The sequence below is a fragment of the Engystomops pustulosus genome, chromosome 1 (genome assembly GCF_040894005.1).
Source record: "Engystomops pustulosus chromosome 1, aEngPut4.maternal, whole genome shotgun sequence".
Classification (NCBI taxonomy): domain Eukaryota; kingdom Metazoa; phylum Chordata; class Amphibia; order Anura; family Leptodactylidae; genus Engystomops; species Engystomops pustulosus.
In genome coordinates this window covers 193754678-193776647 of record NC_092411.1, presented here as the reverse complement: position 1 = coordinate 193776647, position 21970 = coordinate 193754678, and positions in this window count along the sequence as shown.

The following is a 21970-nucleotide window of genomic DNA, read 5'->3' as shown; positions in this document are numbered from 1 at the left end:
GGAAAAGGGAGGGGCCTCTATGGCTTATTATTCCTGGCATTATGATATTTGCTTACAGCGAGCTACAATGCCATGGAGGGAAATGCTGTCGGAGTGACACTACCGTGTTATTTAGGGCAACTCTGAGGAAGCATCAGAACTCTAAACATTAAACATGATACTATAGTCATTGAATGTGTATTGTAAGTATAAAGTATTCATTAGTATGAACCTTATGTGATATGTACCACTCAATACAATTTCTGTCATTTGTCTGTGTGTTATATACAATATAAATTCACATACGTTTCATATTGATGTGCTTTTCACCTCATACATTGGAAGGGCTTGGTGCTGCCCTGGCTGTCATTATAGGATATCCTAACTACAAGGCATACCTCTCACATCACATTATCATCAAATGTCCTTATGCCAGCCTCTCCACTGCTAAACTTTTCCAGTCATGTGATTGATATGTACCACATGTCCAGTGCCCTCTTACTCATAAGCCTAGATGAAACAACTCTTCATTAGTTAACCACCATTGCAGATTTATTAAAAATAGCATGCAGCCCGTTTCATGCCCACCTTCCCAATAGCGATGGGTCGTTTATGAATGAGCCGACACAAAGAGCTTGCTCTTTTAAAATCGGTTTAAAAGTATAGTGGTGGGGGGTGACTGACTGGCCGTTAATAGGAGCCAGAGGAGCCGGCTCTTCTCAGTGAGTGGAGCCTAATGATCCGGCTCACTAAGAAGAGCCGGACTTCACATCACTATTTCCCAGCTGCCTACCAACTATGCCATAATTTATGCAAATATTGTATGCAAATAAATTTCCAATTTTCAGTTGTCTCCTATTTTAAGATTTCTTATCTTCTCTCATGTTCCCAGTAGAGGTCACTGTTGTAGTGATATACAAGTATACATCCTTCAATCCCACTAGGCCAGATATCCATGGATAACATGAATATGAAGCACATAGAGAAGGTTTTGTGCACGGCATATCGCTGGAAGATTATAGGAACATATGAAGCTGTAAGACTGTGGCTGTGTTCAGTTTTTTTAATGCAGTTTTTTATGACCAGGAGTGGAGTGATAAATGGTGGTAAAATAAAGAGCTACATGTAGTGTAAGGTACTTGCTGTGGGTTTTGTGCAGTTTACTATGTATTACCAAGCATTACAACAGGTTTGTTTTTATTAGATATTAAATATAGCTCCCAGCAGTCACAGTTTTTTCCTGGGTGGTTGGGAGATTGTCCTGGAATGTCCTTCACTGCCCCCATTTGTCTTCCTCCTCCTGGTCACATGCACCACAGGGGATGGAGGACAGGAAGCCACAGTATGATGAGGACAGGGGACCACAATATGAGGATGATGGAGGACAGTAGGCCACAATATGAGCGGGATAGAAATCAGGGGCCATATTATAAGAGGGATGGAGGACAGGAGGCCCCTATATGAAGGGCCCCAATATGAGGAGGACGGAGGATAGGAGGCCAGAATATGAGAGGGATGGAGGACAGAAGTCCACAGCATGAGGAGGATGGAAGACAGAGGGCCACAATATAAGGAGGGTAGAGGATAGGACGCCACAAAATGAAGGACAATGGAGGATAGCAGGCCACAAGATATACAAAAAAGAAAACGGCAGCACTCCAAACTTCGTGAGAAAAAAATGGGTGTTTATTCCACCTCCCGCAACGTTTCGGCTATGTCTAGCCTTTGTCAAGCAATTTGTGTCTGATTGCATACAGATATATATAGTCACAGTGTGATGACATCATCAAAATGGTAAACAAACAATGTGCAATAGCTTGTGCTAGATCCATATAAATTACAGTGGTTATACAGCAATCAATAACGTGATACGTCATTAGGGATCAACCAACATTCTGATCAAGTGAAAAATATAATGCGATTCAATAATATAAGATAAGTGGTGTATTATCTCACCTGTGTGGGTGTCTCCTCACGAAAAACAAAACACGCGCTCGTCGCATACTATCCGTGCGACTGCGCATAGTTGTGACGCTTGGTGGAGAGCGGATCATGTGCGCATGTCGCGCATGCGCCGAACACAAAGAGTGTTTGTCAGCGCCATATTTAAAAAGGGAATCTAGTCTCAATGTAGATAGACCGGCGCATGTGTGGAACATCGCCATATGTCCACGATCGCCATCATAAATAAGGGATAACTATGGCAACAATAAATTAATAAGCAGTCCTGGGATGGGCATAAGTAAAGAGATAAGTCCATGGTAAATATAGTGCCCTAGGATATACAAAGCGGCACAACGAAGGTAACAGACCGACCCCAAAATTTTGGGCTAAGTATAAACTATAAAAGAAGATGTCCCAAAAAATGTGGGTCATAATTACACGGCTTACAGTGAGCTGCAATCCGTGTGTGTAAGAGGAGACTACACCACACTGTGATGGAAATGAACACATCTCCATCCCAGATAGTGTAAAGTCTCACCCACTAGAGGACAATGTGTAAGATAAGCCCTAGGGGTCGGGATGTACCAAGATTCGGGAAGCGTATAGCTTCACTTCTAACATAGAGATAGTAGCCACATCCCTAAAACCAGAGGATTACCTAGGTAAATGAAAAACGGACTGTTATTCGTGATCCGCTACCCCAATCCAGACATCACAATAAAGTAAATAAAATAATTTTATTTCATTAATAATAGCAGTTAAACAAAAAGAAAAAACCAAGAGGAGAGATCCACATGCGGTGAAGATGAGAATTCAGTGATGTAACAGTGAATATCGTGATCTAGGGAAAAGAGAAGAAAATTTTTTGGTTAGAATCATATGGTAAAGACACCATAACCTATAATGAGGATGTCAAAAAACAAGAGTATGAGTAACAAAATGAGGCAAACCATCTACTTCAGAAAATTCCGCTTGTCTTAAAGTCAACATTAAGTCCATTAGGTTTTAAGGTGTTAAGCTTAAAAATCCACTCCAATTCCCGTCTTTTTAACAGTTTCGTCCTATCCCCTCCTCTCCTCAGGGGTGGGATCCTGTCAATGAGACGGAACCTGAGTTGTCCCTCTCTATGCTTACATTCATGAAAATGTTTGGGCACAGGGAGGTCTTTTCTGCCGGCCCTGATTGTGTATCGGTGCTGGTTTAACCGGGTCTTAAAATCAAGAGTGGTTTCCCCGATATACCACAAATTACAGGGGCATTCCAGTAGATATATCACGTGATCAGAATCGCATGTAAGGTAATGTCTAATCTCGAATGTGGCATTAGTCACTGGATGGGTGAACCTATCACCTTTAAGCATCATAGAGCAATTAATACAATGTCTACAAGGAAAGCTACCCATTTTCGGGGAAGCAAGGAAGGTCTGCCGAGATTTTTTCTTTGAGCCTATATCGGCTTTCACCAGCATGTCTCTAAGGCTAGATGTACGCCTATAAGAAAAAAGGGGTGGAACATTGAGTTCAGGGATTAATGGAAAGGCATCCGATAGAATATGCCAATTCTTTAGGATGACCTTCCCTATCTTACTACTCATCTGTGTGTAGGTGGACACAAAGGGTACCCGTTTGAGTTCCTTCTCCCTACGTTTGGATTCTAGGAGTTCTTTTCTCTGCATGCCCATAACTTTATCTTTGTGATCCACAATTAGTGGTGTAGGATAGCCCCGGTCCTTAAATTTTGCTGCCAAGTTATCAAAGTTTTTTTGGAGGTTGGACTCACGGGAAACTATCCGGCGCACCCTCAAGAATTGGCTGTATGGGAGAGATCTAATCATTTTTTTGGGATGATTGCTCCTGAAGTGCAGCAGATTATTCTTATCTGTCGGTTTGACATACAAGTCTGTCTGTAGAGCTTTGTCCCTCAATAATACCTGTACATCCAGGAACTGTATTGTTTCTTTTGACCAAACAAGGGTGAACTGGACATTCTGGTCCACCTCATTCAGGAAATTTTGAAAAAGGAGGAGTTCATCAAATGTACCTCTCCATATTAGGAAGATATCATCTATGTATCGCCACCACTTCAGCACATTGCCAAAGTGGTGGGACACATAGACGGTCTCCTCCTCAAATGCACTCATGAAAATATTAGCATAAGTGGGGGCCACATTGGCCCCCATGGCCGTACCTCTCACTTGCACGTAAAACGTGTCTTGAAAAAGAAAATAATTGCAGGTAAGAACCAATTCCAGCAACTCCAAAATGAACTTAATAACCTGCTCGTCATAAGTAGATTTAAGTAATTTACCTCTGACTGCCGCCAGTCCTCTGTCATGGCTAATCGACGTATAGAGGCTCACTACGTCAAATGAGGCCAAGATCAGGTCATCATGTGCTGTGACATCCACTGTATCAAGTTTTTTAAAAAAATCAGATGTATCTTGAATGTAAGATGCAGTGTTAGTGGCAAAGGGTCTCAAAAGTTTATCTAGGAAAATGGCGATAGTGTTGAAAATAGAACCCATACCGGCCACTATGGGCCTCCCTGGTGGGTTTACCAGACTTTTGTGGATTTTGGGCAGTAGGTACAGAACCGGGGTGACTGGTTGGTCCACTTTCAAATAGCTAAACAAAGCTTCATCAATAAGATTAGATTCTCTCGCTCTATCAAGAACAACACGTATTTTCCTAATGAACTCAAATTTGGGATCACAGTTCACTCTTTTGTATACCGACTCATCTGCCAACTGTCTATCCGCCTCCTGAATATAGGCCTGTTTGTCCATGACAACGGCCGCACCCCCTTTATCAGCGGGTTTAATCGTGAGGCCGTCGTCATGGACCAGACTCTGGAGTGCATGCCATTCCTGTGTCGTGATATTAGGGTGTTTCAGCAAGCCCAGGGTGTCCTCTTCCCTAAGCTTGCTGATTCCACCCTTGACCCCTTGTATAAAAGAGTCCACTGCTGGATTGCTGGTATAAGGTACAAAGTTACTTTTCACATGCAAATTAAAATCTTTAAGTTTAAGTACAGATGGTATAAGTACATTACTCACACATGTTGCGGGTGGTCTTTCACTGAACCAGGTCTTCAGTTTAATGGATCTGAAAAAATTTTGTAAATCAATCTCGGTACTAAACCAATCAATCGGTGTCGCAGGGCAAAAGGACAGCCCTCTATTAAGGAGTGACATCTGTTCATCAGTCAGAATTTTTGAAGAAATGTTGACCACTAATGTTTGTCTTTCTTTCTCGTTGCAACTTTGGATGAGGTCATTTTCTCTTTCTGGAGTCTTGTTTTTCCTATATCTCCAATGTCTGATCCCTCCTCTCCTTGTAGGTCTGTCCTTGAAGGCTGGGAACTTGACCCCGCGCCTAAAAAAGAAGAAGAAGGAGGAGAATCTGGACTCTCCCATACAGCCAATTCTTGAGGGTGCGCCGGATAGTTTCCCATGAGTCCAACCTCCAAAAAAACTTTGATAACTTGGCAGCAAAATTTAAGGACCGGGGCTATCCTACACCACTAATTGTGGATCACAAAGATAAAGTTATGGGCATGCAGAGAAAAGAACTCCTAGAATCCAAACGTAGGGAGAAGGAACTCAAACGGGTACCCTTTGTGTCCACCTACACACAGATGAGTAGTAAGATAGGGAAGGTCATCCTAAAGAATTGGCATATTCTATCGGATGCCTTTCCATTAATCCCTGAACTCAATGTTCCACCCCTTTTTTCTTATAGGCGTACATCTAGCCTTAGAGACATGCTGGTGAAAGCCGATATAGGCTCAAAGAAAAAATCTCGGCAGACCTTCCTTGCTTCCCCGAAAATGGGTAGCTTTCCTTGTAGACATTGTATTAATTGCTCTATGATGCTTAAAGGTGATAGGTTCACCCATCCAGTGACTAATGCCACATTCGAGATTAGACATTACCTTACATGCGATTCTGATCACGTGATATATCTACTGGAATGCCCCTGTAATTTGTGGTATATCGGGGAAACCACTCTTGATTTTAAGACCCGGTTAAACCAGCACCGATACACAATCAGGGCCGGCAGAAAAGACCTCCCTGTGCCCAAACATTTTCATGAATGTAAGCATAGAGAGGGACAACTCAGGTTCCGTCTCATTGACAGGATCCCACCCCTGAGGAGAGGAGGGGATAGGACGAAACTGTTAAAAAGACGGGAATTGGAGTGGATTTTTAAGCTTAACACCTTAAAACCTAATGGACTTAATGTTGACTTTAAGACAAGCGGAATTTTCTGAAGTAGATGGTTTGCCTCATTTTGTTACTCATACTCTTGTTTTTTGACATCCTCATTATAGGTTATGGTGTCTTTACCATATGATTCTAACCAAAAAATTTTCTTCTCTTTTCCCTAGATCACGATATTCACTGTTACATCACTGAATTCTCATCTTCACCGCATGTGGATCTCTCCTCTTGGTTTTTTCTTTTTGTTTAACTGCTATTATTAATGAAATAAAATTATTTTATTTACTTTATTGTGATGTCTGGATTGGGGTAGCGGATCACGAATAACAGTCCGTTTTTCATTTACCTAGGTAATCCTCTGGTTTTAGGGATGTGGCTACTATCTCTATGTTAGAAGTGAAGCTATACGCTTCCCGAATCTTGGTACATCCCGACCCCTAGGGCTTATCTTACACATTGTCCTCTAGTGGGTGAGACTTTACACTATCTGGGATGGAGATGTGTTCATTTCCATCACAGTGTGGTGTAGTCTCCTCTTACACACACGGATTGCAGCTCACTGTAAGCCGTGTAATTATGACCCACATTTTTTGGGACATCTTCTTTTATAGTTTATACTTAGCCCATAATTTTGGGGTCGGTCTGTTACCTTCGTTGTGCCGCTTTGTATATCCTAGGGCACTATATTTACCATGGACTTATCTCTTTACTTATGCCCATCCCAGGACTGCTTATTAATTTATTGTTGCCATAGTTATCCCTTATTTATGATGGCGATCGTGGACATATGGCGATGTTCCACACATGCGCCGGTCTATCTACATTGAGACTAGATTCCCTTTTTAAATATGGCGCTGACAAACACTCTTTGTGTTCGGCGCATGCGCGACATGCGCACATGATCCGCTCTCCACCAAGCGTCACAACTATGCGCAGTCGCACGGATAGTATGCGACGAGCGCGTGTTTTGTTTTTCGTGAGGAGACACCCACACAGGTGAGATAATACACCACTTATCTTATATTATTGAATCGCATTATATTTTTCACTTGATCAGAATGTTGGTTGATCCCTAATGACGTATCACGTTATTGATTGCTGTATAACCACTGTAATTTATATGGATCTAGCACAAGCTATTGCACATTGTTTGTTTACCATTTTGATGATGTCATCACACTGTGACTATATATATCTGTATGCAATCAGACACAAATTGCTTGACAAAGGCTAGACATAGCCGAAACGTTGCGGGAGGTGGAATAAACACCCATTTTTTTCTCACGAAGTTTGGAGTGCTGCCGTTTTCTTTTTTGTATATCTGCCGGACTCTGACTGGTGAGAGTCAAGGATAGCACCCATTCCCTATATCTTTCACGTGGACTGTGCTGCTTATTTTTCTAATTTTGTATATAGGCCACAAGATAGATAGATAGATAGATAGATAGATAGATAACTTTAATATGGGAAGTTATTTGTCATTTCAGCAACATATAATATACAATAAAATGTAACTCCACGCATACACATTCCATTCTAAGAAATGCCGGGAGAGAAGTCTTCTAATCCTCTAGGGATTCACTAATGATGTCAGAGGGATTCTCTGAGCAAAGGGTCTGAAAGATATGCATAGAAGACACCAACCATGTGCACCTTCTTTGCATGTCTGTCTGTACACATCACTGGTCACAGTAATCCACTGGGCTATTTTCACTAAATCACTGCTACATGTGATCCAGGGGTGTAATTTTAGAGGGTGCAGAGGTTGCGATTGCACCTGGGCCCAAGAGGTTTAGGGGGCCCTTATGGTGTCACTTTCCCATATGAGAAGACTATTACCATAAACCATACATTATATTCGGGGCCTAGCACAGACTTTGCACTGGGACCCATCAGATTCTAGTTACCCCACTGATGTGATCCATACACAGCTAACTAGTGACCCCATAGGGCAGTGATGGCGAACCTTGTAGAGCCTCAGTGCCCAAACTTCAACTAAAAGCCACTTATTTATTGCAAAGTGCCAGCGCAGCAATTTAAGCAGTAATTTATTTCTCTTTGTTCTTTGACAACTTTCAATCGTTCAGCCTCCTAAAGACACCAACCCAGTTGAAAGGAGGAGGCCAGATTCCCCTATCATTGTAGGAAGATTCTGTAGGAAGATTCTTTGAGTCCTGTCTGGTGAAGTTCATGCTGGGGTGATGACCTGGGTGCCCACAGAGAGGGCTCAGAGTGCCGCCTCTGGCACCAGTGCCATAGGTTCGCCACCACTGCCATAGGGAAAACAAATAACAGTAAAAAAAAAAACACTACATAAAAGTAAAAAAAAAATGTAAAACAAAAAATGAACAGTTTAAAATGTCTGTAGCTAACACCGATCACTGGACCCTTTATTTCTCTTCTCACAAGGTAGTTTGTTATAGGAGAGAGAAAGATATAGAGGAAGCCGATAGCAGCACAATTGCCACTGTCAGAGGAGAGGAGGGTTTGGATATGGTGCTGCGAGCGATCAGCTGCCTCCAAAAGGTGGGAATGCTTTTGTGGTTTAGCAGATCCTTTCTCTCTCCTCTCATGAAACTTAGCACATGAGAGGAGAGAAATCAATAAAAACTGACGGTGATACCAATAACTGTAGTGATTGCCATGGCATGTGATCAAAGTCCACTCACTGTGGCTTCTGATCAACTATCCAGAGCTTCAGCTGCCTTTGTTAGCTGAGGTTCTGGAGCTCCAGTACTGCAGACTAGTGCTATCTTAGACTAAAGTGCTGAATGAAAAACCCATCAGCCAGCCTAGAAACCTGTATGGGTGATCACTAAGGGGTTAATGTATGAAGCAAGATAATTAAATTGGCTATTTGAGCACAGAAAACAGTAATGATTCTCTTGCATAAAAAAATGTGTATTAACATTTCATACATCATAACATTGCTGAAAATGTCGTACTCCTCCTCCTACTTCCCAAAATGGTAAGAGGAAGTATTTTAAGAGGTGCAACCTCTGTTAGAGTTCTTAGTGTCTGTGACCTATCAGATCCAGCAATTCCTTTAGGAAATGGAGAACTAAAAGTTCCAGCAGGCCAGAGCTCTTGTTATGTAATATCAATGGACGTCATGAGGGAGTATGAGTAGTGAGACCACAAGTCCTGGCATAACCAGGCTGTTGTTAATGGATCTAAAGGGGTATTCTCATCTGGGGATCCACAATTCATTTAATTCATTAGCCATATTTAAACATTTCTTCAATTGGATGTTATTAAAAAAATGGTACTGTGTGAAGATAACTCCCGTACTCCCAGTAACTCCCGCACATTTCATATACAAAAACCTTTTGTTTCTTTGTGCAATCACTCCAGCAGAGGTGACCGTATCCAAGGACAGTCTTGTTTCTAAGGGACCAAATGACTACATTTATGAGAAATTATTTTCACACTGTATATATGGGAGATTAATAAAACTGAATGTGAATGCCCAGACGAGAATACCCCTTTAAGTCCTTTGCACACAAACGTCTGAGAGATGTATATCTGGCAGTAAATTTGCGACTTGATATACGTCCCTATAGATGGGTATGGTGCCCTGGCTTGTTACAGTGAGCACACCGTCCATGGGGCAATATTTCCTATGGAGAAGGGAGGGGTGATCAGTGCTCAAACCTCCTTCTCTCCAGTGCGTGCCAGTGCATGTGTGCCTCCCGTATATGTCAGTGTGCATGGAGCCTTAAACTGTGTCCTAATTGGTGGCGCAGGAGGATCAGGAGAACTGATAGGTAGACTTTCCATTTATGTCTGTTCTCATTCACATTGCATTCAATTTCCTTTTTTAGTTTTACTTTTTCAAAATGTGACACAGGCATAGGGAAAAAACTTAATAAAAGGAAAATGGACATTTTTATTAACATTAAAGTAAATGAGAACAGGCATGGATGGGAAGTTTTTGTTAAAAGAAGAACCTTCATGTCATTTGTTCAAAATCTCTGTTGAATGTTGAATCTCTAAATCCCTGTTGAATCTCTGTAACAAATGTGAACATAGGCATACAAGACCTTACAGGAAGGCTTAATTGGAGAAGAACACGCTCAGTCCTGGGGGGATTAAGTCTACCATGAGCCGGGGGTTATATAACTCTTATTGCCCCAACAAGTCTGAAATTTACTTCCTACATATGGTACTAGTACCAAGATCCTTGGGGAATGGAGAATGCGTCCCTTCTACCTGCTTTCAACCTGCAGTTTCAGCTTTCGAAACCAGCACAAATGAGGCAGTGGACAGATTTTATTATCCTCACCGAGAATGGAAATAAAAATAAGCAAATATGATAAAAAACATGTTAGGTATTCCTGTGTTCAAAAATGTTTTTATCAAAAAATTAAAAGGATTATTCTCTGTGGTGCATTTTGTTACGGACAAAAATGTCCAAATTTCTGGATGGAACTTTTTCACCAGATATATAAATTAAAAAAAAAAGTTCTTAAAAAGGTATACAGTTACCTAAATGGCATAAATGAAAACGCAGCATTTTCAGCAGAAAATGACACCTTACTCGGGTCCGTATACCGATGTATGGAATAGTTATTGGTGTCAGAATATATCGTGAAAACTTTTTAGATATCAAAAACTATCAATGGTATCTATGTGATCATGCTGACCAAAAAAAGGAGAGGTGTCATTAGGACTATAAAGTAAAAACTGCAAATATGAAGCCAGTAGAAAACGGTTGCAACTGTTGTTCTTTGTCAATTCTACAGATTTTAATTTTTTTCCAAATACCTAGTACATTGCATGCATTATTAAATGCTGACACAAGGAAGTACAATTTGTCCCATAGATAACAACCCATTATGTGGCTCTGTGAATTACAAATTATAAAGTTTTTGGAAAATGGGGAGTGAAAAACTAAACAGGGCCAGTTCATTACAGGGTTAAATTAAAATGATTCAGCATCAAACACTAATAAAGCTGCCCCACTTTACCATACTTCAGGCCCTGTCTATATGAAAGCATTTCTCCCAAAGGTTAGGATACATAAATATTTGGACACTGACGCAAATTTAGTTTTTTTTTACCCGTTCCCTGAAGCTTATTTAGTTATAATGTACATGGACACAAAGTCCAGAATTTCGGCTTTAATTTGAGGGTCTCCACATTAAAACTGTATGAAGTGTGCAACATCCCCCACCGGGGCCTAGCCCTTGAGGTGAGGCCTGGAGACAGCCGGGGCCCGCGGTACCGGAGTGGCTGGCGGTTGCGGCCTAAGCACGCTATTGTCACGGTGCTTGGTACGGGGTAACCGGAGGGCTGTCCTACAGCCTGGCAGGTCTCCAGCAGGGTGGTGTTGGCAAGAAATGATGAGGGAGAGGCTGCTATAGCGGATCTCCCCGGGGCAACCCCTTAATGTCCCGAGTATGAGTCTCTGGGTGATGGACAGGGTGCCGGTGATGAAGGCAGCCGTATTAGCAGGGACCAGACGGAGACAGAAGTTGAAGAAAACAACTTACAGTTCTTTATTTGAACCGGCAGGAACCGCAGCAACGTGCCTTTAACAGGTAGATGGAGTGCTGAGATGTGAGTTGGAGGGAGCCTCAGGAGATAGTTCACCAGCCTGGATGTAGAGGGCAGGCTGGGAGGCAGCTGTGTCCTGGTAGGAAGCTTCAGCTTGTCCTGTAGGGCTTCAGGTATCACCTTTAAAGGTAAGATGATACCCCTTTTCCTCACTACACTAACTCTATTCTATTAGCTCCACTCTTCAGAGGCAGGGGCTAGGCTCTTCCTGCTCTGGTATGGGCTAGACAGAGATTACTCACTCACTCACTGATTCTCCTAGGATTCCACACTAGAATAATCATCCAGAACATTCCTGGCCAGAGGTTTTATTACCTCCCTTTGGTCAGGTGGTGGCTGCTCCTCCAATCACATCTCAGCTCACAAAGCACAGGATGTAACACATATCATTGGACAAACAGCATCTGGCATTATACAAAATACTTAACCTCTGCCTTGCCAGGCAGGATTCACCACTGCAATATCCCTATGTCCTGTCAGGACCATGTAGTGTAATGGGATTACATGCAGGTGGGACGTATTCGCAAACCCTCCCTCGCCATTGCATCGGCGAGGGTGTTGCATACTCCGGGGGCAATTGAAAGAGCCGCCCTCGGCTCGACTACAGATGGTTTGGGGCACAGAGGGGGCTAAGGGCACTTCTGGGAAGTGCAGGCTATGTGAGGTGTAGGGACAAACCGCCCATGGTCCTGGAGACAGGCACCTGGGTTGGTGTCGGACTAAGACAAAACATATAGCTGTATGACAGTTGGTCGCTGACGCCATTAAACCGAACTGTACAGTAGGAAAGGTGTGGTGTCATGTCCTGTAATCTACTCCTTGCACCAAGGCCTGTATATTTGTTTTATCAACGCTTCTTCCCTGGCGGCAATTATATAGTGTATATATGCATACATTGGCATATGTGACACAATAAAACATTGTACTACATAGAGACGGTCCGACACAGCCACACTACAACCTGAAAAGCCTATGAAAGGGTTAATGCAGACTACTGGCAGATATGACAGTGTGCAACAGGTTAGCAAAATCACATTGGCTTAGCAGCCCAATGGGTACACATCTTATAACATAACGTTACAGATAGATAGGCTACTCAGAGTAGCACGGTAGCAAATGTCTCTTTTCCTGCAAAGGAAAGGCATAAAAAGTGCAAACAGAATGTCCGTACCTAAAAAGGAAGGCATTAAGTGCAAAATGATAGTCAATAGACATAGCAACTTTTCCCTGGGAGTATCTGGCAAAAGTCTCTCAGAAGGGCTCTAATGACAAAGTCCATCTTCTGGGTACAGCCCTTGATGTGGGGGAAAAGTGCAATGAAGAAGCAAAGGGTCTCCTCTTTTTGGAGAGGGACAGAGTCCTTTGAAGAAATCTCTGCTGTGGCAGAGGAAGGGGTGCTATCATAGCACATGACAGTAGGCAGTTCAAGGAGAGTCTCTTGACTGAGATAAACAGGGGTGAGAGTCTCAGGAAAGTCTCTGGCTCTTTGGGGTAAGGACAGAAATATACACAATATGTACAGTACCTGAAGTGGGCTACAGCCCTTCAGGGGTTACTCTGCATCTTCTTCGGTGGTAAGTACTTCGGTGTCAGAAAAACGTACCTGCCTCCTGCTTCTGCGTGTCACCAGCTGGTACTCCTGCAGGTACGCAGGAGCTTTACCTTTTGTTTCCCTTTGAGACCTTCGAAGTTCCGGCCTGGAGAAGATAACAACCTCCTCATCGTCCTCCTCTGAGTCAAGCGCTGGAGTCGGAGTCTCAGCTGCCTCTGATGCTTCAGGGGTTGCAGACACTGGAGCCGGATCATCCTCCACAGGCAGCAGTATTGGAGACTGCGGTGGGGATGATGGTCTCTCCGAGGTACCTCTTACTGGAGTGGAAACAAAACAGAATTGAGGCACAGTCACAAGTTCCAAGAAACTGGGGGTAGGCGAACACAAGGAGGTCTGTAAGTTGGGGGTCGAGGTGAGAGGTGTGGACATAGGGGCAAAAGGACGAAGACATCTCTTCAGCCGGTTCCTATGTACCCGGAGTAGTGGACGGTCTCCTCTTGAAATCTCGTAGACTTCAGGGGAGAGACTGTCCCTAACTAGGTATGGCTCACGCTCCCAACGCCCATCTAGCTTACTGGTAGGATGGTTGTTGCGCAGCCACACTCGATCTCCTGGGGCAAAAGGCTCAGCACAGGCATTACGATTAGAGATGAGCGAACACTAAAATGCTCGGGTACTCTTTATTCGAGACGAACTTTTCCCGATGCTCGAGTGCTCGTCTCGAATAACGAACCCCATTGAAGTCAATGGGAGACTCGAGCATTTTTCAAGGGGACCAAGGCTCTGCACAGGGAAGCTTGGCCAAACACCTGGGAACCTCAGAAAAGGATGGAAACACCACGGAAATGGACAGGAAACAGCAGGGGCAGCATGCATGGATGCCTCTGAGGCTGCATAATCGCACCATTATGCCAAAATTATGGGCAACAGCATGGCCATGACAGAGTGACAGAATGAAGCTAGATAGCATCTAAAACATCCAATAATTGACCCTGACACTATAGGGGACGGCATGCAGAGGCAGCGGCAGCAGGCTAGAGAGTGTCATGGCGACATACCCTAAATGGACTCAGGCTTCAAACCAATGGGTGGCAGAGAGGAACCAAAGGAGGTGAGCAAGAAGCGCTCAAATAATATCGGTACATGATAAAAGTTTGCCAGTATATTTTGTGGATTACACAGCAGGGTGGCGACAAAGTTAACATGGAAGCCATGAAAACAACCCAAAATTCTGCCTGACACAGCTCGTTTGATAAGGGGACCATGTATGGAGGCAGTGAACTAGTAGTAGATTAAAGGTGCTGCAGTTAAAACTATGTTAGTTGGATCTTGGCATGGAGCTGGCGCTCCGCTGCCAGGCGAGCTTTCGCCAATCCAAGCCCCTGTCTATAGGCTACTCCCCAAACAGCACTTCTAAGAACCTTTTGTATAAGATCAAGTGTAGTAGCGTTCTTATAAGTTTAGGATATGGCGGGTGAGGGGAATGTAAACAGATGCGCAAGAAGCGCTGAAATAATATCCCTAAATGGTAAAAGTTTGCAAGTATATTTTGGGGATTACACAGCAGGGTGGCGACAAAGTTAACAACTTTGATGTGGAATGCCCTGTAATAGCTCTTGGGCGGTGTGCCTTTTATCGCCTAGGCTCAGCAGTTTCAGCACCGCCTGCTGTCGCTTAGCGACGGCACTGCTGCTGTGCCTAGAGCTACCGACTGATGGCGCCATGCCCACGGATGGTAATTCGGAGGAGGAGGAGGTGGAGGAGGGGTGGGAGGAGGTATAGTAGGCCTTTGAGACCTGGACCGAGGTAGGCCCCGCAATTCTCTGCGTCGGCAGTATATGACCAGCCCCAGGGTCAGACTCGGTCCCAGCCTGCACCAAGTTAAGTGTAGTAGCGTTCTTATAAGTTTGGGATATGGCGGGTGAGGGGAATGTAAACAGATGCGCAAGAAGCGCATGATGCGCATGGAGCTGGCGTTCCGCTGCCAGGCGAGCTTTCGCCAATCCAAGCCCCTGTCTCTAGGCTACTCCCCAAACAGCACTTCTAAGAACCTTTTGTATAAGATCAAGTGTAGTAGCGTTCTTATAAGTTTAGGATATGCCGGGTGAGGGGAATGTAAACAGATGCGCAAGAAGCGCTGAAATAATATCCCTAAATGGTAAAAGTTTGCCAGTATATTTTGTGGATAACACAGCAGGGTGGCGACAAAGTTAACAACTTTGATGTGGAATCCATGAAAACAACCCAAATTTCTGCCTGACACACCTCGTTTGATAAAGGGACGATGTATGGAGGCAGCTATATGGACGACTTTTGGAGGTAGCAATGGAGACAACGTGTGGAGGCTGCTATGGAGACAATTTAATTTGGATAGTGCCTGTATGTGGCAGTCCCAAACATTTTTCAAACCAGAGGAGCAGGTAGGTGGCCCTCCAGTAAAATGGGATAGATTGAGTGCCTGTATGTGGCAGTCCCAAAAATGTTTCAAACCAGAGGAGCAGGTAGGTGGCCCTCCAGTAAAATGGAATAGATTGAGTGCCTGTATGTGGCAGTCCCAAAAATTGTTCAAACCAGAGGAGCAGGTAGGTGGCCCTGCAGTAAAATGGAATAGATTGAGTGCCTGTATGTGGCAGTCCCAAAAATTGTTCAAACCAGAGGAGCAGGTAGGTGGCCCTGCAGTAAAATGGAATAGATTGAGTGCCTGTATGTGGCAGTCCCAAAAATGTTTCAAACCAGAGGAGCAGGTAGGTGGCCCTCCAGTAAAATGGAATAGATTGAGTGCCTGTATGTGGCAGTCCCAAAAATTGTTCAAACCAGAGGAGCAGGTAGGTGGCCCTGCAGTAAAATGGAATAGATTGAGTGCCTGTATGTGGCAGTCCCAAAAATTTTTTAAAACAGAGGACCGGGTAGGTGGCCCTCCAGAAAAATGGAATAGATTGAGTGCCTGTATGTGGCACTCACAAAAATTGTTTCAAACAGAGGACCGGGTAGGTGGCCCTCCAGAAAAATTAAATGCATGAAGTACTATAGCAAGAGCCAGTGGGCCCTGTCAAAAAATAGCCATTTTCCTCTGCTTTACTGTACAAAGAGGAGGAGAAGGAGGAAAATGAGGAGGAGGAGGAGGAGTGGATCAATTATTCAGGTTGAGCTTCCTTCACCTGGTGGAGATTGGAAATTCTGAGAAATCCAGCCTTTATTCATTTTAATAAGCGTCAGCCTGTCAGCGCTGTCAGTCGACAGGCGTGTACGCTTATCGGTGATGATGCCACCAGCTGCACTGAAAACCCGCTCGGACAAGACGCTAGCGGCAGGGCAGGCAAGAACCTCCAAGGCGTACAGCGCCAGTTCGTGCCACATGTCCAGCTTTGAAACCCAGTAGTTGTAGGGAGCTGTGTGATCATTTAGGACGATGGTATGGTCAGCTACGTACTCCCTCACCATCTTTCTGTAAAGATCAGCCCTACTCTGCCGAGACTGGGGACAGGTGACAGTGTCTTGCTGGGGTGACATAAAGCTGGCAAAAGCCTTGTAAAGCGTACCCTTGCCAGTGCTGGACAAGCTGCCTGCTCGCCTACTCTCCCTCGCTACTTGTCCCGCAGAACTACGCACTCTGCCGCTAGCGCTGTCAGAAGGGAAATACTGTTTCAGCTTGTGCACCAGGGCCTGCTGGTATTCATGCATTCTCACACTCCTTTCCTCTCCAGGGATGAGAGTGGGAAGATTTTGCTTGTACCGTGGGTCCAGGAGAGTGAACACCCAGTAATCGGTGCTGGAATAAATTCTTTGAACGCGAGGGTCACGGGATAGGCAGCCTAGCATGAAATCTGCCATATGCGCCAGAGTACCAACGCGTAAGAATTCACTTCCCTCACTGGCCTGACTGTCCATTTCCTCCTCCACCAACTCCTCCAACTCCTCTTCTTCTGCCCATACACGCTGAACAGTGAAGGACTCAACAATGGTCCCCTCTTGTGTCTCGCCAACATTCTCCTCCTCTTCCTCCTCATCCTCCTCCACCTCCACCTCCTCCGATATGCGCTGAGAAACAGACCTCAGGGTGCTTTGGCTATCAACAAGGGAATATTCTTCCCCCGTCTCTTGTGACGAGCGCAAAGCTTCCGACTTCATGCTGACCAGAGAGTTTTTCAACAGGCCAAGCAGCGGGATGGTGAGGCTGATGATGGCGGCATCGCCACTGACCATCTGTGTTGACTCCTCAAAGTTACTCAGCACCTGACAGATATCAGACATCCACGTCCACTCCTCATTGTAGACTTGAGGAAGCTGACTGACCTGACTACCAGTTCTGGTGGAAGTTGACATCTGGCAGTCTACAATCGCTCTGCGCTGCTGGTAAACTCTGGATAACATGGTCAGTGTTGAATTCCACCTCGTGGGCACGTCGCACAACAGTCGGTGAGCGGGCAGTTGGAGGCGGCGCTGCGCTGCCCTGAGAGTGGCAGCATCTGGGCTGGACTTCCTGAAATGCGCACAGATGCGGCGCACCTTCGTGAGCAAATCAGACAGATTGGGGTATGTCTTGAGGAAACGCTGCACTATCAGATTTAACACATGGGCCAGGCATGGCACATGTGTCAGTCTGCCGAGTTGCAGAGCCGCCACCAGGTTACGGCCGTTGTCACACACAACCATTCCCGGCTTGAGGTTCAGCGGTGCCAGACACAGATCAGTCTGCGCCGTGATGCCCTGTAATAGCTCTTGGGCGGTGTGCCTTTTGTCGCCTAGGCTCAGCAGTTTGAGCACCGCCTGCTGTCGCTTAGCGACGGCACTGCTGCTGTGCCTAGAGCTACCGACTGATGGCGCCGTGCCCACGGATGGTAGTTCGGAGGAGGAGGTGGAGGAGGGGTGGGAGGAGGAAGAGGCATAGTAGGCCTGAAACACCTGGACCGAGGTAGGCCCCGCAATCCTCGGCGTCGGCAGTATATGAGCAGCCCCAGGGTCAGACTCGGTCCCAGCCTCCACCAAGTTAACCCAATGTGCCGTCAGCGATATATAGTGGCCCTGCCCGGCAGCACTCGTCCACGTGTCCGTGGTCAGGTGGACCTTGTCAGAAACGGCGTTGGTCAGGGCACGGATGATGTTGTCTGACACGTGCTGGTGCAGGGCTGGGACGGCACATCGGGAAAAGTAGTGGCGGCTGGGGACCGAATACCGAGGGGCGGCCGCCGCCATGAGGTTGCGAAAGGCCTCGGTCTCTACTAGCCTATAGGGCAGCATCTCCAGGCTAAGCAATCTGGAGATGTGCACATTAAGGGCTTGGGCGTGCGGGTGGGTTGCACTATATTTGCGTTTCCGCTCCAGCGTCTGGGGTATGGAGAGCTGAACGCTGGTGGATGCTGTGGAGGATCGTGGAGGCGACGATGGGGTTTTTGTGCCAGGGTCCTGGGCAGGGGGCTGACTAGCAGCTGACACAGGGGAAGGAGCAGTGGTGTGCACGGCCGGAGGTGAACGGGCTTGTTGCCACTGAGTGGGGTGCTTAGCATTCATATGCCTGCGCATACTGGTGGTAGTTAAGCTAGTAGTGGTGGAACCCCTGCTGAGCCTGGTTTGGCAAATGTTGCACACCACAGTCCGTCGGTCATCCGGTGTTTCCTTAAAGAACCTCCACACTTCTGAAGATCTAGCCCTCGCCGCAAGAGCCCTCACCACGGGAGCTTCACTAGTTGACAGTGGCGCTGATGCACCAGCTCTGGCCCTGCCTCTCCGTCTGGCCCCACCACTGCCTCTTCCAACCTGTTCAGGTCGAGGACTCTCCTCCGTCTCAGAAGCACTGTGTTCACCCGGCCTCTCAACCCAGCTTGGGTCTGTCACCTCATCATCCTCCGATCCCTCAGTCTGCTCCCCCCTCGGACTTCCTGCCCTGACAACAACTTCCCCACTGTCTGACAACCGTGTCTCCTCATCGTCGGACACCTCTTTACACACTTCCACTACGTCAAGAAGGTCATCATCACCCACAGACTGTGACTGGTGGAAAACCTGGGCATCGGAAAATTGCTCAGCAGCAACCGGACAAGTGGTTTGTGACTGTGGGAAGGGTCCAGAAAACAGTTCCTCAGAGTATGCCGGTTCAAATGCCAAATTTTCCTGGGAGGGGGCAGACTGGGGGGGAGGAGGCTGAGGTGCAGGAGCTGGAGGAGTGGGGATTTCGGTGACATGGGTGGACTGCGTGGAAGACTGATTGGTGGTGGACAAATTGCTCGAAGCATTGTCAGCAATCCACGACATCACCTGTTCGCACTGTTCTGGCCTCAACAGTGCTCTACCACGAGTCCCAGTAACTTCAGACATGAACCTAGGGAGTGTAGCTCTGCGGCGTTCCCCTGCTCCCTCATCAGCAGGTGGTGTCTCACCCCGCCCAGGACCACGGCCTCTGACCCCTGCAGTAGTTGGACGCCCACGTCCCCGCCCTCGTCCTCTACCCCTAGCCCTCGGGTTAAACATTTTTAAAATGAGAGTTATAACTTTTTTTTTTTTTTTACTTCTTTTTGTTTTTTTTGGTGTTTTTTTGTGTTTTTTTTTTTTTTTGTGTTTTTTGTTTTTTTTTGAGTTTTTAAAACCAAACAATCCTATCCTATTGCTATGGCTATTTTCTAGCCAAGTATCAAAGGAAGCACACTACTATGCCAGATGAGATGACACTGAGTTATTGCCTAATAGAAATCCAACCCCTACTGAATTTTGCCACTTCGGCCTTTGCTATGGATATGTGCGCCACTAAGCGCAGAACACAGCGGTCGCAAGTCTCACTACAAATTGCTCAGAATTGGCAAGTACATGCACTGCAGAAACTACAGCCACCAGCAGATCAACCAGAAATCAAATATATAGAACGCTACTGTAGGCTTCAAGAAGCTGTTTGTATTCTCCTCTGGCTATTTTCTAGCCAAGTATCAAAGGAAGCACACTACTATGCCAGATGAGATGACACTGAGTTATTGCCTAATAGAAATCCAACCCCTACTGAATTTTGCCACTTCGGCCTTTGCTATGGATATGTGCGCCACTAAGCGCAGAACACAGCGGTCGCAAGTCTCACTACAAATTGCTCAGAATTGGCAAGTACATGCACTGCAGAAACTACAGCCACCAGCAGATCAACCAGAAATCAAATATATAGAACGCTACTGTAGGCTTCAAGAAGCTGTTTGTATTCTCCTATGGCTATTTTCTAGCCAAGTATCAAAGGAAGCACACTACTATGCCAGATGAGATGACACTGAGTTATTGCCTAATAGAAATCCAACCCCTACTGAATTTTGCCACTTCGGCCTTTGCTATGGATATGTGCGCCACTAAGCGCAGAACACAGCGGTCGCAAGTCTCACTACAAATTGCTCAGAATTGGCAAGTACATGCACTGCAGAAACTACAGCCACCAGCAGATCAACCAGAAATCAAATATATAGAACGCTACTGTAGGCTTCAAGAAGCTGTTTGTATTCTCCTCTGGCTATTTTCTAGCCAAGTATCAAAGGAAGCACACTACTATGCCAGATGAGATGACACTGAGTTATTGCCTAATAGAAATCCAACCCCTACTGAATTTTGCCACTTCGGCCTTTGCTATGGATATGTGCGCCACTAAGCGCAGAACACAGCGGTCGCAAGTCTCACTACAAATTGCTCAGAATTGGCAAGTACATGCACTGCAGAAACTACAGCCACCAGCAGATCAACCAGAAATCAAATATATAGAACGCTACTGTAGGCTTCAAGAAGCTGTTTGTATTCTCCTATGGCTATTTTCTAGCCAAGTATCAAAGGAAGCACACTACTATGCCAGATGAGATGACACTGAGTTATTGCCTAATAGAAATCCAACCCCTACTGAATTTTGCCACTTCGGCCTTTGCTATGGATATGTGCGCCACTAAGCGCAGAACACAGCGGTCGCAAGTCTCACTACAAATTGCTCAGAATTGGCAAGTACATGCACTGCAGAAACTACAGCCACCAGCAGATCAACCAGAAATCAAATATATAGAACGCTACTGTAGGCTTCAAGAAGCTGTTTGTATTCTCCTCTGGCTATTTTCTAGCCAAGTATCAAAGGAAGCACACTACTATGCCAGATGAGATGACACTGAGTTATTGCCTAATAGAAATCCAACCCCTACTGAATTTTGCCACTTCGGCCTTTGCTATGGATATGTGCGCCACTAAGCGCAGAACACAGCGGTCGCAAGTCTCACTACAAATTGCTCAGAATTGGCAAGTACATGCACTGCAGAAACTACAGCCACCAGCAGATCAACCAGAAATCAAATATATAGAACGCTACTGTAGGCTTCAAGAAGCTGTTTGTATTCTCCTATGGCTATTTTCTAGCCAAGTATCAAAGGAAGCACACTACTATGCCAGATGAGATGACACTGAGTTATTGCCTAATAGAAATCCAACCCCTACTGAATTTTCCCACTTCGGTCTTTGCTATGGATATGTGTGCCACTAAGAGCTAAACACAACGGTAGCAAGTCCCCCTGCTAATTCCTCACAAAATGGTAAAAGATGCAAATTAAAATAAAAAAAGTAGAACGTTATTGTAGCCCTAAGAAGGGCTGTTGGGTTCTTTGAGAATCACTCCTGCCTAACAGTAAGCTAATAGAACACCCTAACGCTTTCCCTGACCAGCAGCAGCTCTCTCCCTAGCGGCATCCAGAGACAGAATGATCCGAGCAGCGCGGCCAGCG